Source organism: Petromyzon marinus, chromosome 8 (assembly GCF_048934315.1).
Source record: "Petromyzon marinus isolate PM22_M1 ecotype Great Lakes invasive population chromosome 8, UKy_Petmar_22M1.pri1.0, whole genome shotgun sequence".
Classification (NCBI taxonomy): domain Eukaryota; kingdom Metazoa; phylum Chordata; class Hyperoartia; order Petromyzontiformes; family Petromyzontidae; genus Petromyzon; species Petromyzon marinus.
Window position 1 is genome coordinate 13,239,084 of NC_133674.1, and position 17,856 is coordinate 13,256,939.

Here is a 17,856-nt window from a genome sequence, read left to right on the forward strand (position 1 = left end):
CAGAGTGGATGATCCCATTGTGTCGCCGTGGTACGGGGGGTGGTGCAGCAAGCGTTCACATATTCCGGAGCGGTGGGCTCATCGAACTGAGAGAGGCATCCGCGAAACGAGAGATTGCCGGCGCACACTGGAACGCAACCGCAAAACTGTGTTGCAGACAGCTGTGGCTCACGGCCACGGTCTGTCTGTGCGTGTGTGTGGTGGGGGGGGGTTTCAATCCTTCTTGCCTCCGAGCGCATTCGTAATAGCAGCGAATTGACCAAACCTCACATCCCCCGGGCAGCACGCTCCTATAAAATGTTCCTGTACCCATTGGCCAGATGGGGGGTCAGACATGCTTCGGCTTGCCTCTACACACACACACGTGTCCCTCCCTCCCTCTCATCCTCGAGCCCGTGCCGGCTTTCTCTCTCTCTCTTGCCGTCTCGGCAGATGCAGCCCAGCCAGGGCTATGCATTGAGTGCTGACTACACGCACAGAATACATTCAAGGTTATTTGTTAAATGTTTATATATTTTTTTTCTCTCGCTCCTTCTTTGCTACAGCTCGCTCCAGAATTTACGTTGACGACCGCCAACGCGAGGTACGCTCCAGACTGTTGAATTTTGAAATTAATTAAAAAAAATGTTTTTCAATCTAATTATGCTGTAAAAGCAGGCTTTTACTATCATGGGAACTCACAGTAAAATGTAATTAAGTTTGGTTTGTGTAGCTGATCACAGCGCAGAATTATAAGTAGCAGCTTTAATTAAGTACTGTGGTTTTCGGATTTATCTGTGCATTTTATTGTAACGCTTAACTTCTGCTCACAAACATACACCACATGTATTGGACCAGTGACTTTGCGGAAAGATGTGTTTGCATTAAACTTTTTTTGTATTGCATTTAACTGCATATCTCTTTTAAAAAAAACAAATACAGTATTTGTTGTCTATATTTAACTCTCCGTCTGAACTATGACACTCCAGGTCTGTGTCTTACACGGCCTATCTGTTGCTGCCTATCAACCTCTCTGCCTGCCTGTCCCCCTATCTTTCTGCGCGTCCTGTGTTCCTCCTGCCTGTGCGTATGTCCGCACGACTCAGGACTCCGCACGTCTGACGGTATCTGCCCATCTTTCGCTCTCGTCACCTCCACTGCCGCCCTGTTCCCCTGCCTGCCTTATTATCTCTGCTATTTCGAGATCCGTTGGCTTGTTACCATCGTGCGCTGTTATCACTACGCGCGCGCTGTTCTTCGTCTGCGTGTGGTCTAGCAGCGCATTGACACGGCGTGCCAAAGTACTTCGCGCTCTGAGCCCTAAGATATGAACGAGCTTTGTGGCTCTCCACTCGCGTCTTTTTTTTCGTCGGGGTGGGACAATATTTGTGTGCAAGGAATCATGTAGCTCATGTCGCGTCCTTGACTGGCCACGGCGTAACCAATTGCCACTAGAAACAGTAGCGTCCTCAATATACATACACTGTCATGTATCTCGACAAGCAGAGCCTCTACAAATCTTCTTTTAGAGTATGCATATAGGCATTGCATCTTAACATATTGTTTTGTCTGAAGCCGGCAACTTGAGTTTGATTCGCGACCATGGCTCAAATCAGTGGTGGGTGACGTACACACCCGTTCGTGAACCAGCACAGACCATCGTGGTGAAGTGTGGTCAAACAACCCCCCCCACCCTTATCCGACACGGCATGGGAAGGCTTTAATCGAGATTTGGATTGACAAAGGACTGTATGTACATCGTTGTTATAATAAGTTTACATGTCCGACATGGACGTTACAAAACATATCGATATTAATGAAATTTTAAATGTTTTGACCTTATACCGTAAGCAATATTATTCCTCAATGCGTGCACCTTAAAAATGACAGTCTGTGACGTGAGTAGTATTTTTGCTAACTTTACGCTGAACTCAGTTTGTGGCCATGGGAAGTGCACGTTCGTGTCATTAGACACACAGGAGATGATAGAGCGCTATTCTAAGATCACCCGCTCGTCATTATGGATTGATTAAATCTGAATGCAGCATTCCTGCTGCGCATTTCACACCTCCGAGGTGAGCCGCATATAAATTTAATGAATTTGGGGTTGGAAGAGCAGCTGTCTAAAAATGGCATTGGCTCCGCCAATTAAATCAATTTGTCAGGCACGAGCAGTTGCTCGCTCAAGCGCATGGCTTCATTGGCTTTAATAAGACGTTAGGTTAAAGAAAAAAAACTATACATTTGTGCAATGCTTTGAATGGCACTGGTAAAGTATGTACCTGATGACGATTGCTTGTGTTGCAATCGAAACGTCGTATTCTATTATTTAATTTATTTCTACGTGACTTTACCGAAAGAACCAAAGAGTATGTTTAGCTTGCTCTTCTGCACCACTGCCAAGACAATATCTGACATTGCATATGATATTTAAACAAGTCATGATTTGCATATGGAATCTCATGTGCATGCTTCCATACCTCTTAAGGAAGGTGCTTTAAAATGTTTTTCACACATATTCCCCCTTTAAATGAAAACGTATTGTAATGTATTGCAACGTAATAGACTTGACAATGCTATCAGCAGGTGTTGATTGTACAGAGTCACAGCTTACTGCAGGGCTTTCACACATTATTCTGCCGATTACTGATACCCAATTGAACTAATCTTAGCAAGAAATGGCGTGCCACCGTGGCAAGATGTTAACTACCTTGTCTGGTAAACAGGAGGGCATGGGTTCGATCTTGACACTGATGCCTGTATATTTGGAGTTTGCATGTCATCCCCATGGTCACGTGGATATTTTTTTCTAGGTCCTCTGGTTTTTCCCTCCGCATTTAAAAAAAAAACACATGCGTTTAGAGTATTTGGCTCCTATAAATGTCCACATGATTAGCGACTTCCTTGAGCTATAAATTACAGCCAGGTTGCTTTTGAAAAAGAGCTATATATTTGATTTAAAGCTTTCGTGACTGCAGGGATTCATATTCTTGGTTCTTTCGGTAAAGTCACGTAGATGGGAAACAATAAAAAAATATTTTTTTTATTTTATTGTTTCCCTTCTACGTGACTTTACCGAAAGTACCAAGAATAAGAGCTATATAGCTCAGTGGACCTTACCTGGGAAAATAAAAAATTGTTTAGTTTAGTTTTTTGCAATATCCCGCTGCACATCTCCAGTGCACATCTGCAGTGTGATATTGAATCTCTCCCACTCCCATTTAAATGCCCTAGCCATCTTAATCAGCAGGCCATTACATGCTCTAATTTGCAATCTAATAGTTCATTGTAAATTATCTAATCAACCGTAGGAGCTACTCTTTTGCAGAGGAGAGGACCGCTACCGATGCAATTGTACCGACTTGCTTCTGGACTTTTGGGCTAAATGTATTGTCAGTGATGGTGCAATGAGTAGTGCCTCGTGACAGATTATCTTGTTTGCCCAAAGCCCCAACCCATTCTGCCACCACAACTACCCTCATCATTCCAACGAGCAGGAGGAAAATAGCCTGCCTTTTCTGACATTAAAAAGAGGGCTTGTGTCGTCTATGTAGTAGCAGGCAAAGTTTGCAAGATTGGCATATCAGTACACCAACACCACACACTAAATCATGCTTTGATTTAGTACCTTCAACTGCAGTTTGTTTTTAAAACAATCTAGTAAAGACGGTGGAACTCCTCCTATCCAGAGGCCTTTTATTCACAAGGTCAAAAGTCAAAATTATTTACGATTAAAATCAACAGCGAGGCGGTGCTCTTTTCCTCTTTAGAACACTGATCCATTAGTTGGAATTCCACAATCCTATGGCAGGGGTTGATTTCTCCACACAAAGTGGTACTTATTATTCACAGGATTGAGCTAATCCAGAGAGTCTTCACGTTCACTGCGGATCGGATCTTCATCATGTCTGCTATTGGTAGATAAGCAAAACGGTAGCGGAAGGAGCCAATGGGCAGGCACTGACACCTTCCTAATATACACACCGTGCAGTGCACGCCGTCTGCAATTCCATGCGCACGCCAGTGAGCTCAGGGGCACTGAGCTCTCATCTCACTCGTGTAGATTTGTGGGTGCGATGACAGTGGGCATGAAATCCGCATCGTTACCCGCAGTTCCCCGCGTATTAGAGGCTCGTATTGAAGCTGCAATTTCAGCTCTCTGGAAATATTGTGACAGACTGTAATATGATTGTACATATTCATAGTTTGTAATATTCTCATCGCTGATGATGATGATGATAATGATGAAAGTGACAATGGCGATGGATAATGATAATGATGAATAATGATGATCATTCGGGATGATGAGACGACACTGAACATGTACATGTGCACTTAATTATCAATCCATAGCTGGATGAGGACCTCTCCACACCACATGGATCATGGATGTTATCTGACCGAAGTTTGTACATTTTGTATCATGCTGGTTCATGCGGGTTAATGAAAGTGGGGGAGCATAGATAAGAGAGCATAGAAGCACAATATAGTACCACAGTAGATGTTGCTGCACTGCTCTCTGCTGTCCACCATGCAGCCCTGCTGTCCACATTGTCTCGTGTTTCACGTCGTCACCCCTGACCGTTACAGGACACAGTTGAAGATAGCATGATTGTTTTTCCATGTGTAGTGACATCGCGGGATGTCACTGTGCTGTGCCAGCCCTAGAGAGTCACGGCGTGCGATGTAACGACATCGCGGACACCACTATGGTGTGGGTGTAGTACCAGCCCTAGAGAGTCACGGCGTGCGATGTAACGACATCACGGACACCACTATGGTGTGAGTGTAGTAGCGGCCCTAGAGAGTCACGGCGTTCAGTGTAGCGACATCACGGACACCACTATGGTGTGAGTGTAGTAGCGGCCCTAGAGGGGCTCGGTGAGCGCTGGTTGATAGCGCTGGGTGGCACCACGCTTGTCGCGCAGTGCCAGCCCTACAAGATAGGGTGTGGGTGTGCCGGGGTTACTAAAAGGCCATTCCACTCTGGTTGACCCGAGAGGACACGTGACCGGTTAAGTCTACAAAGGGGCCCCGAAGTGGGGGCTCGGGGTGGTCACGTGATCCTGATCGAGGATTCTGGAAGGTGGTCATGGCCAAGGGTGGAGCCAGCCACGCCGCAGAGAATATAAGCCGGGTCCCCCAGAGGGGCCGGCGTTGTTGTTCATCTTGAAGAAGCCTTCATCTATGTCCTACGTTCTACCGAGTCTCCAACACGTGGACCTGGACCCAAGCTGTGGTCCTGGTCCGTAGTAGCTAGTTACGTTGTAACTAGTGTAGTTAGCCTGGTGGCCACCACCTGGTTAACTACACCAGTTACATTGTAACTAGTGTAGTTAGCCTGGTGGTCACCACCTGGTTAACTACACCAGTTACCTTGTAATTAGTGTAGTTAGCCTGGTGGTCACCGCCATAGGTTGTTATCCTGTTAAGGGGCAGTTACCCTGTGTGTTGGTGTTAAATAAATGTGTTGCCTCCAAGAGTACGACTGCAACTCAGTTGAACTCACTACACATGCATAATAGGAAGAAGCGGTAATTGATTTGATAGAAATGCTCTTATTCCCAGGAAAGTTTGTGCATTTGCATTAAACTCAGACATTCAGAAAATTTGTTTCAACATGGCACAATTGTGTGTCCATTTCTTGAATATTATCTAATTTATAATATTAAAATATATCACTGAAACTATCCAGAGTTCTAAGATGCTGGACTAAGTAAGAAGCACAGTATAACAACTCACGTTATCTACAAGCTATAACACCACCCACATGTGCGATATTGGGTAAAAGCTTTACATTTTCTAGAAACATTACTTAGAAATAATTTCGCTTGGCAAACTTCACATTTACTTTATCAGACGTGAAGTTTGCCAAGTGAAATTATTCCTAAATCATAAGGGCGATACGCTTGCTTGTACATACTTTTTAAAAATGAAATTAGTCCTGTATCAGGGTCGGAATAAACTACTTGCTCCAAGAGGCATAGATCAGATGCTTGTGGGGAACGCAACTTAACACACAGCGTACAGCTGCAAACAGATGCATAGCCCAACTTGTCGTTCCAACACCCAGTGATGAGACGGTTCTGCAGCTTGGATTATGACACCATGCCATCATTTAATATTTTTTCAGGTCATCATCAAAGTGATCGTCTGCTAACAGTGTCACCAACGCAACTCACCTCCTACAGAGTGGATACCGAGGACGTTTTTGGACATCATTTTTCAAGGGTAAGCTATTGTTTATTCAATGCCCCAGTAACGGAAATCGAAAAAAAGTTTTTCTCGCTCGTGGTTGATTTGAAGCTTTCGTGACTACAGGAAACCATACTCTGTGGTTCTTTCGGTAAAGTCACGTAGATAGAAAAAATTCTAAAAGAACACGACGTTTCGGTCGCAACACAAGCGTGCCTATATAAAGCCACAACAGCAGATCATTATTTCTCACTTGATGACGGACGCTTGTGTTGCGACCGAAACGTCGTGTTCTTTTATTATTTTTTCTATCAACGTGACTTTACCGAAAGAACCAGAGAGTATGGTTTTAAATACAGAACCTCACAATACAGGTTCTTGCCAGATGTGTATTAAAGCCAGGTGACTTCATGAAATTAGTACAATTCACGATTTGTACTACACACGTAACTGAAATATCTTCCATGTTTGATCTAAATCTCGTACGGAGGTCTACATTTACAAAACGGAATAAGTTTTTTCATGCCAAATGTGAATGGGTGCCACACAGTAAATCAGTGATGCCATCATCTGCACCTCTGATTAGCACGGTTGGCTAAGTACGGGGTAAAATAAGTTCAACAACATACATACATTCCCATCATGACTCCACACTGATATTCCAAAGTGTGTGTATATTGATTTTTGCGACAGCTACATACAACCCGTAGTAATAATTGAAAACTAAATAATTATATAAGTAAAGAAACAAATTCTTACAATGACCATGGTAATCTTAATCATCTCAATGCGTTTTTAAATTGTTACTGTGTCAACAGCAAATTGAATTGTGTATGAAATTAAATCGAACTGTGTGAGACTAGAAACACTTCCATCCCTTTAGTACTTTCTCAAGGCACAATTTGAATAATTATCTCAAAAAGAAGGTTAAAACTGTTACACTTAGCTTGTATGCAAAGTGTTTCTAGGTAGCCACCGAAATGTAAAACAAGTTGTGAAGGTGCTGCCTGCTTGCATGCTAGCAATATATGTTGGAAGAGGTTAGTGTAACCCCACTTAAGCCACACCACACACGACCTGGCGATCGACTAAGTGTGGTGAATTAATTTGCACTGCTGGATGGACAGAGGCAGAGGGATTTAAGAAAACTGCACCATTGTTTCAACTGCCACGCCAGGAGATAGCATTGGACAGGTGACATTTGGATTGCAAGTCAAGTGTTCTAACCATTACACCGTGGCAGCACGCGGTATTTTAGCAGATAATATTTGTTTGAGCCATGTGTATTTGAGTGTATTTGTAAATATACACAATTCCAGCTACTGTCGAATATACTGTACTCACATTCGCTTCCTGGACAATTTATAACATTGAGCTTTGCATCCAGGTCTTCCTTCCCTACAAGTATATTATAGTATAAGGAACGAAACAGTTAGACTTCTCCACAAATCTGGCTGTCGCCTGATGAAGCTAGTTGTAATAACTGGCGAAACGTCGTACTCAGATTGTAAATGTTGTGGCTTGGCTCTCCAACACACCGGTGTGCTGTACTAGTGACGAATTGGGATGTTCTGTTTACATGACAACCCTTACTAGTTGGCTGTGTCAGGTGGTGGCGGGTTTTAACGACACATTTATATATTTACGCGATCTAACCCCAAAACACCTCTATTGTGGATGATATTGGTCGCGAAAGCCTACGTGTTCAACTATATTACATACTATCTTCGAAAAAAAAATGTCTGGCTATATGACCTTGGTGGATTCCTGTCTGGCTGGGTGCTGCACTCCCTAGTGCGAGTATGTGGTCGTGACATCCCGCGGGCCATCTGCGCGATGACGCTACCCGCAACCCACAGTGTTGAGCCGGTTCATGTATATCCCACACAAATGTGCGGGATGCTCTATCATGCTATCATGTCTTCATAGTCTCGCTATCATATGCATGCTGCCATAAAATACGAGAACAAAGGAGGGAGGTGAGGAAGGGAGATAGAGGAGAGAGGTCGGGGAGGGAGATGGAGGAGGAGGGGGGGGGAAGAGACGGAGAGGAGAAGGAAAATGAGAGGGGGGAGGGGAAGAGCAAAACAGAAGGAGGACAGCGAGGGAACGTGACAAGTAGTGGGAGAGAGGATTAGAGAGAGTTTGAGACGGGAAAGAGAGAGGTGGGAATGATGAGAGAAGAAGTGAGAGAGAGAGAGAGAAAGACAAGGAGAGAGATAGGGGGAGGGTAAGTAGGTGAGATACACTTGAGGGAGGAGAGGGGGACAGATGAATAGACAGAAACAAAGAGAAACCGAGAAGTCAAGATACATTGTGATGCACAGCAGCACAGAGAAGGCACAAGAAAGGTGGAGAAATATTTTGTTAAATCTTTCATTTAAAAGGGGGGGGGGGGTTACATAAAGCAAAGCATTTTAAAAAAACGAAATGATGAACGAAGCAAAGTGCCGACGACACCGAGCATCTTCTTGTTTCCTCTGATCGTAAAAAAGAGAGAAAGGTGGAGAGAGACAGGGTTTTATGTAGCATTACACTTTTGCTGGCTGGGAGGAATGGACGGTTGTGTCCAAAGGATGTGCGGGTTGCTATTTAATACAGAAATTGCTTGACCTGGCACACTGCTTATGCGTGCAACATAGACCAAGTTAAATCTATTTATTACCGATGAGAGCTACCATTGCGTGACAGATCATGGGGCAGAATTATAATAAAGTTATGCTGCTATTTGCCCTGTTTGAACTCACTTAGGTCAATACAGGATAATAACAATCTGAAATGTGGACGATGCTCATATGAGTTCTGTGCTTTTCCAAACAGCGTATATACAACTTAAATTTTGTTTTTAAAAACCTCTGACAATAATGCATTACTGCATGAAGCACAGGTTGCAATTTTCCAAAATGATTTGCATTACATGGCCCCAGGTGACAAATGTGAGTCCTAGCAATGACATTTTGAAACGGTAGGTTTGGATGCATTTGCATGATCTCCGGAATAGTGTCAAATATAACTGCATATGTTTGTGATTGTCATGGGGTGAGTGACACTGTCCTCATTGCCGCCCATTCCTTTGCTTGCAATTGAGTAGCACGATTGCCAGCTCTTGTGCTTGCTGTGTTACCCTGAGATTAAAAATTGTGTTGTTTTATTGGGCAAATGTCCCTCATTACAATGTCTCTTGTCAAGGGAGACCTCGGGTTTACATCTCTTTATTTATTGCTCAACTGTATCTGTCCTCTTTAGGTTGTTTAAAAAAAAATGTGATCAGGTTATATTTTCTGCTATACGACATATGGATCACAAGCGTGGAAGTCAATAAAGAGTACGGAATAAGATCCAAGTGTGCACAAAGCATGGACCGGTGCACCACTAATGTATGCTGAGGGACGTTAAGAGGAGCACGTGATTAAAAGCGCATAAACCAGTTTTGAAATGACAGCAGACTTAGGACGGGTGGCTACTCATGGTGATGATGCCTGTGGGTGGTGAAAAACAACACGTCGTTCCCTCTTAAGATGCGCATGCATTTTCGTTATTCATCTTGAATAATGTTACTTTGAAAATGGCTCCTCACCATCACACGCTGTTACAATGTTACAACAGGGTGGATGCTCTTGCTAAGACGATTGAGAGCTCTGCTTATGGGTGTACTGCAGTAGCACACACAACAGATTATGTTTTCCAGAAATGAAAACATCTAGGAAACACTTAGGTGGTGTGAACATTTGGGGTGAACTTCTGCGCAGCTTCGTCAGAATTGTATATGTAACGAGATGAACACATTCCTGCGGAGGGAGCTGGTAGGAACGTTGGGTTGCTCGGTCAATGGCTAGGGTCAACGGCGGCACCACGTGGTGTATTCCGCAAATATGTCCGACTGTGAGGGCGGGCACAAGCCGGCGTGAGTAGGTTAAACGTTGAGTTTTATAAGGGCACCACGGGGTGACCAGCCCCTCCCCACCCAGCCCCACCCTCCCCACCCAGCCCCTCCCCACCCTCCCCACCCAGCCCCTCCCCACCTTCCCCTCCCCACCCAGCCTCACCCTCCCCACCCAGCCCCTCCCATCTCCACCCAGCCCCACCCCTCCCATCTTTGGATGCACGACGGACGGACACAATAATCCCCTGTGGGCTGGTGTAACCAGGAGGTTCCTACCAGTATTAACTTTCCTAATTGGGGTTCAGCATATGAATGTGTGTGGCCACAAGACAGAAACTGCGAAAGAAGCCATTATCACTTCTGTTAGAATGCAAAAAAAACAGTGTGATTTTCTTTAAAAAAATGTTTCAAGATGAGTGTGTGAGGTTAAACAGTGGCAGAATGTATGCTATAATCTGAATTAAATATATACTTGGATGTGATGCATATTTTACTGGATGTCCATTTTACACTCAGTATCACTTTAATAGCCATGCATCTACAACTCAAGCATATGCATTTTATCTTTGACAACTCAATTCTCCTGGGAAAAAAATCCATACAAGTCATATGATTTCAGATCAAAATGATTAAATTGTAAACAGCGGTGTTTTGCACATCTCATAGGCATGTCGAAGCACATCACAATTGGTTGTGACTTGCAAACAGATGCACTTTTATATTTAACTTGTGATATACATAATGAATGAAACAACTGATGCACTGCCAGTTAACATGGCTGTAAATGTATTACTCTATGCATAACTCAGATATTGCATTACTAAATCAGGAACATAGGAAATTAATGAGCAAACAATTTTGCTCGGTTCAATGCAGAATTAAAGAAAACCTGCTCAAATTTTCATCAAGGTAACGTTTGAATAAAGGCAACATCTGTTCATCAAGGCAACATCTGTTCATCAAGGTAACGTCTGAATAAAGGTAACGTCTGAACGTATACAAATGCTTATTGTCACTTTTAGAGTTCCCTTGCACATACTGACTTTATTCCTACAGTATGTGCTCCACTCAGGAATCTTACAAAAACAAAGTGTTCGTATAGCTTGGTGCCTCGATATTCAGAGGCCCAAAGGTATCTTCAAATTTTCGGGTGTGGATATTCAGGAAGCTTATGATGGGCCTTGTTTAATGACAAGTCGCATTGTAATTTGCTATTAGTTATTAGCATTGAGTGAAGGTGATTAAAAAATAGTGCTCTTCAATTAAACCTTGCACCATGCTACTGTGTAGTGTCACGTAGTGTATTAATTTTTAATAGATGAAGGAGCAAGATAGATGGGATGGCTCTGAATTTGAACATCGCTTCAAAGGTAATAATAGAGGGATGGAATAAGGCTGTTATACCCCTTGGATGCTGGCTTTATTATAAGAGCCCGTCCTATATTTGATTTATGATATAGTTGGTGACCCAGTGAATTGACCTGCAATGGATTTTGTTAATTCAATATGCCATGTGCAGTCAATAGTGTTATTGTGAACACACTGTTATTAATCCCTTCTGAAGGAGTGGATGTATTTGTTTGCCTATTTGCCAACTTATCCAATTGCTTTTTGGTCTAATTCCAGATATTTTCTTAATTTTAACAATATGTATTATATAAAGTAGAGTATATGTTTGGATGTGTATTACATTCAATCTTGGACCAAAAGGATCTCACACTTTCGAGCTACAGAACATCAATACCTTCAGGACTGTGATATTGCAGTGGAATATAGAAAACTTATGGAGTAGGGCAGCATAGAAACACATGTTTTTGTTTCTGTTACGTTGGTCGTGCAGAGATTGATGTGAAAAAAATATTACAAATGTAAACATGTTGCATATGTATGTGCTGTCTCCATGGACCTCAAGTAACTCCAATCAATATTTTTAACATGCGGTTTTAGTGAATGTGCAATGCAGGTACTTATCAGATCGTAATTGCTCAGAAAGTGAATTTCAATTTGTGGCCACATTAAATCTCAGCCCTTCTCTAACTACCCAAGCGTCTTGTACTTCATCACTGAACAGATTTAGCTAATCAATACCACATAGTGTCCTGCAATTAGGGATTCTGTGCACGGAATGCTCCCGTGTTAAAGGACTGGAGGCAACATTTACAAATTGGACAAGGAAAAAGTGCATACAGCGAGTTTAGAATGCGATTTTTTTTTGTCAAAAGGGCACTGACGTTTGCAGTAACATGGAGTATCTTTGGCTCAGATTCCTTTCGTTTAATTGAGCTAGAAATGTCCTAAGCAGATAGCTGCATTAAAGAGCGTCACATATCCAGACTTGATTCGGCCTAGAAATAAACTCAACTGCGATACATTGCTCAACATTTACTTCGTCGAATTAAAAATCTGGGTTTCAGTGCTCAGTTTTATCTTCATGCGTTTTAGTTACGTCACAGAGCCTTCCAAACTTGTGTGCATATCTTTACGATCAATCCCATACTGTGCACTTTAAAACCGTTACATTTTGCAGTGCATCTCACAATCTGACGTGAATCCATGGAAAGCACATTTTACACGTTGTACTTAAAATAGACCATGAGCATGGCATGCAGCACACGCTAATATTAATTGCCAATTCTAGACACAACATGCCAGTGCGAATGATTTTAAACCTGACAGTGATTGATTGATATTGCATGGTTTTCATTTAATTGGCTCAGCTTTGAGATCGGTGCTGTGAATTTGCTTTCAAGTTCAAGGTTTCCAGCTCAAGCTCCCATCTTATTCCCCTAGGACACACTGACAAAAATACAATCAAATTACTGCACTGTCCTTCAGAGGAACATTCCACATGTTTGCTTGAGGTCTTGGAGAGAAAAAAGTCTGAAACGATGTTTCCAAGGGTAAACCATTGTAGGCTGCGATGTTTGTTCGGTCTAAACTCTCAACTCGCAACAAATCACTAAAAAATGTTCACTCAGTATTTGCCATTATTGAGCCACGTAGGTGCAACAGTGTATGAAATGTGTTTTCCTTGCAATGTTTGTAAGGATTTTGTCAATACAGTTTCATATAGATAAGTCCAACATAACAATCTTTTTTTCCCAATGTGAAACTTTGATTTCATTTTTTTGCTCTTGCCCATATGGCCAATTATACGCTGGGACAGATTTATCATCATAACTAGCCGTGATCTCTTCACATCCTGACGAACGTTTCCCAAGCTATCACATCTCCCTTGGTCTCATACTGCAGAAATGCATCGAGCTTCTTCTTGAGGTGCATTGGTATTTTTGCGTTTAATTTGCATGTCTAAAAAAATGTCCCTCTCTGGCTTTATTTCAAAATTGTAATCCTGGTCCACCTTCAGTAACCACCCTCGGTATACATATGTAGTGTAACAGCGCTGGCTGGTGGACAGCGGCGGAAACTGTGGTGGACAGACAGCACACACGCCGGTGAGCGTGAGCACGGTGTGTGTTGGCAGAGCGGAGGAACTGGGGCAAGGGTCACAGAGGACCCCATCTGGAGGCCCCTGGAACCTGCTAGCGGGTTCGAGAAGGGAGGCGCGGCCAGGGCGGAGCCAGGCCGCGCTGGTAGGATAAAAGGAGCCGAGAGCGGGGGGCTCGAGGCTGCCGGTTCTGGGAATCGACTCGTCTCGTCGTCTCTGTCGCCTCGTCGCCGTCGTCACAAACGTCTCCGCTAGATATTGCTCTATGAAGGATAGTAGTTGGCTATCTCAGCGCTGTCAGGGTTAGATGGCCAGCGTTATGTACAGGCTAGGCTGAGCTACTGTGGAGAGTGTGCGGACGAGACCGTGAAAGAAAGTGCCTCCAAGAAACTCTGTCTCTGAATCGTTGACACTACACATACACTGTTGGGTTTTTCAGTTGTGTCCCTCCAACATTTATCAAACCTACTTCACATTATGTTTGTTTGTGTATATATTTATCTTGAGACCAACTTTGCAGCCTTCTTCATTGAGTTATTGAATAATTTACTGAAATTAATTTCCATTGATTATCATAATGATGATGTCATCAGTAAATCTGAGATGGCTAATATTTTTTCCATCGATGTTTACAATTGTTTTTAAAACATTCTCATGTCACTGTACAAAAATTGGAAATGCGTTTTGAAGTTCCATATGTCATATTTAATAGTATGAAAAGACCAAAGGATATAGCCGTAAACATCATCAAAGCAGCGGGACCAGTTACTGGAATAAAATGAGCAGGCCTATTCGCTAACGGATTACACAAACAATGAAATACCTCAATCGCTGAATAATAATTCGTCTATTCACAAAGAGTGATTTGAAGAATTACAGACCCGTTAGCTTGTTGTCACGTGTACAAGCACAAATGTTTCATGAAAATCAATGGGAGACGAATAGCAGAATATTTAAAAGCCAGCCAGCCACAGGAGGGTGAGGCGGGATTAGGAAACATTTTTCTACCCTTGAGCACATAAATACATGCCATCAATCAGATTCGAGAAATACTATTTGGTATCAAATAGCATTATGCCTGGCCTTTTTAGACCATGAAGAGACATTTCACTCAGTGGAAATCGATTCAGTTATTCAAGCTCTCACAAACTGAAGCCTAAATATAAAAAATATTAAAAAATTATAGAACATCTTTACAAATGCAACATTACACGTATATTGCACGAGGAAAGTAGCAACATATATAGCACGAGCCTTTTGCCCGTCCAAGGACGGGTGTATTTAAGTAAATCTGAAACTTGCAAGCGAAAAGCAGACCGCGAAGTGATGTTCATTGCATCCATTCGTGTGCAATTTGTAAGGGCGCGGTAATACAGACCTATTTCATGTAAAGGTTTTAATCCCTTGTTCATCACGGCGTCTTTTTTACTTTGATGTCTCAACAACAGCATCACGGAGATCACGTGACGTGAGGATTCTGCCTTTGTAGTGAGGATTGTAAGTTGAGGGGGGGGGGAGGAGGCGCCTTGCCCCCCCCCCCCATGTGGAGTGACGTCACCCGCTAATTATTATTAATGAAAGGGGGGGTGTCCATTTGGAAGACGTCACCTCTTCATGATTATTCATGTGGGGGGCTGTTCAATGTGTAGTGACGTCACCGGCTCATGATTATTAAAGGGGGGGGGGGGGGGTGCTACATGTGGAGGGATGTCACCCGCTCATAATTATTAATGAGGGGGGCTGGCCGACGTGGAGTGACGTCACGCACGGGACAGAAATTATTGGCTCATATATTTACATAGTATAATGAGTTGGACAAAAGCTAGATTGTCATGTTGGATAATCTCTTTTTATTTTACCAAACATTTGGTAAAAATGTGCAGATATGTTAATTACAAAAATGCAGAAAATAAAAATGGTTAAGTATTAATGATGCTTCATTCAAAATATGTGTCCTGCCTGTTGTGTGGTAAGTATGGGGACAGAGTAACTGGTCCATTGGGAAATAAACAACTGTGTATGGAGACAGTAAGTGCAAGGGTCAGTGTGCATTTCGTGTACTCTGAGACCATTTCCTTTTGGGAAAAAAGTGTCCTTGTGTTTCCATAATGAGCCAGAGTTCAGAAACAATGTTCTATTTTATTATTCTCAGCCACATTAGTAAGCCAATACTAATCCAGGTAAAACACCTCATCAGGGCTCCCCATAATGTCTGATCAATAAACTCCCTGGCTAGTGAGTGTCAATGCCCCTCTTGTTGCTGGCACCATATGGGGGGGGGGGGGGTCCACTATCAAGGTGTTGCAAATCCAAAAACATTGTCACCGCTTTTTTGCTATTACTTGCAATCGTTGACTTTCCGTTGATCTCCTGCACATGGAGTCATTTTGCGGTGAGAAGTGAATCTTTGGCTGGCCCTGGACGAGTGGCCACAGTGCCGTACTATCCAACAGGCCACAGTAGGCACTGGGCCTAAGGCCTGCGAAAACTGAATGGCCTTGTGAAAACAAATTACCATGTTCTTTTTTTGTTTGGATGATAAAAAAAAGAAACCAAAGATTTATTATTGAATAAATATATTTCTTTATAGCAAGGATAGGCACAGTGTATATACAAATAGGCAGAGTCATGCCAATGTCAGTCTTTTTTTTTCATAAGGTGAGAAAAATTAACACCAGAGATGAACTTTGAGAGTTTTTTTTTTCATTTCAAAATTAGCAATCACATCTTCAAATGGAATTTTTTGCACAATCTCATTCTCGGTAGAGTAGTGCAAGGGAGCAGAAGCGCCGTTGTCCTGTGGACGCAGTATTCAGTAAACAAGCGATTGAGAGCAGCGGTAGTAGTAACAAGGGGCAGCTGTACCAACTGTGGAAAGTTATCACTGAGGGCCTGCAAAACAAGTTGCCTAGAGCCTACAAGAACCTTAGTCCGGCCCTGCAGGAACACATGGCTCTGGAGGAGTATGGAGGAATACTGGGAAATGCATTTTCCTGTTGAAAAGGCTGCAAAATCAAAGATAAATATTTGTTTTCCAAATTGTATGTAAATTGTGCTATATCAGCATCATTCCACGAGTAAAATAAATCTCCATTCAAACCTCCAAAGCTATTGCAAGCAGTGCATCACCCCGTGTTAGATGATGGCCCGTGCAAGGTTATATCATGAATCTAATCATGAGATTTCTCACCACGGAGCACTACACAGTTCCACTTGCTCTGCTTCATGGAAGTTCTCCTCTCGTGACAATTAAATATCAATTATGAAGAAAATATATACATACATGGCTGGAAATTTGACATATCCGAAATATTAAATAAAACATCTTGGTTTTTTGTGTAGCGACTTGTGAGATCACAAACTCAATACACGGTTTGTATTTTAACCAGATTTCAGTGATACTGCCTCATTGTCCCTGAGCCACCTGTGTCACTTGATACCACCCAGCCACCTCAAAGTGCCTCACATGCACTTAATGTTTTTCTGACTGAAACATTAGCCCCTTTTTTGTAGAGGTTACAAGGAGGGTCGACTCAGTTTGAGGATGGAATAAAGAATCTGTATTTTGGGATGTCTATGGATTTATCTAATGGGCAGTTGAGCACGTACAAACCAGAAGTATTTGTTGTGAATGATTTGTGATCACGTAAAATGCAATCATCCATGATAAAGGTTTTTCGGTTAGATCGCATAGTACAAATGTCTAGATTTGAAGTTTTCGTGACTGCAAGGATCCATACTCTTTGGTTCTTTCGGTAAAGTCACGTAGGTATAAAATAAATATTCACCTACGTGACTTTACCGAAAGAACCAAAGAGTAAGTATAAATGTGTCGTAACCCTCCACCACCCGACGCAGCCAATTAGTAATGAATTTGTTACGTAAACAAAACGCCAAATAGTTACTACTTCAGCCTACCGGTGCATTGGAGAGTAAATCCACAACATTAACAATTATGAATAATATTGGCCGCGAAAGCCCACGTGTTAAATGCAGGTCAAACGAATTGAAAAAAGGAAGTAGTAAACATAAAACAATAAAGACGTGTTCTTTTTTTCTTTTATAAAACAAAAAGTAATCCTTACCCCTTTGTAAGTGAAATTTACAATGCATGTCAATCTATTTGCTTCCGTACTGACAGAGGAGAGTGAGTGTTCGGAGTTTATAGATTATTATTTTTTCAACGTACTGTCGTTTCTTATAATGCCACTTGTACAGGCTTGCTGTGTGTTTTGAGGTTTAAGACTACGAGATTGCACTTATTGTTTAAGGTCGATGGAGATATCCAAGGAAAATAGACCAAATGTTTGAGTGATCACCTCACACCAATTCAAGCGCCTGGAGGTTTGCC

At 42.4% G+C, this 17,856-nt stretch overlaps 1 protein-coding gene across 1 annotated transcript in view; it reads left to right on the top strand.

Annotated features, from left to right (window-relative positions):
• Positions 1 to 316: 316 nt before the first annotated feature.
• LOC116940240 (E3 ubiquitin-protein ligase MARCHF1-like) overlaps positions 317 to 17,856 on the top strand; it is a 177,118-nt gene continuing 159,578 nt past the window's right edge. Inside the window, exons 1-2 of the mRNA XM_032949741.2 lie at positions 317 to 583; positions 6,113 to 6,210. The gene's annotated coding sequence lies outside the window, so the exon portion shown is untranslated. The remainder of the gene's footprint in view (positions 584 to 6,112; positions 6,211 to 17,856) is intronic.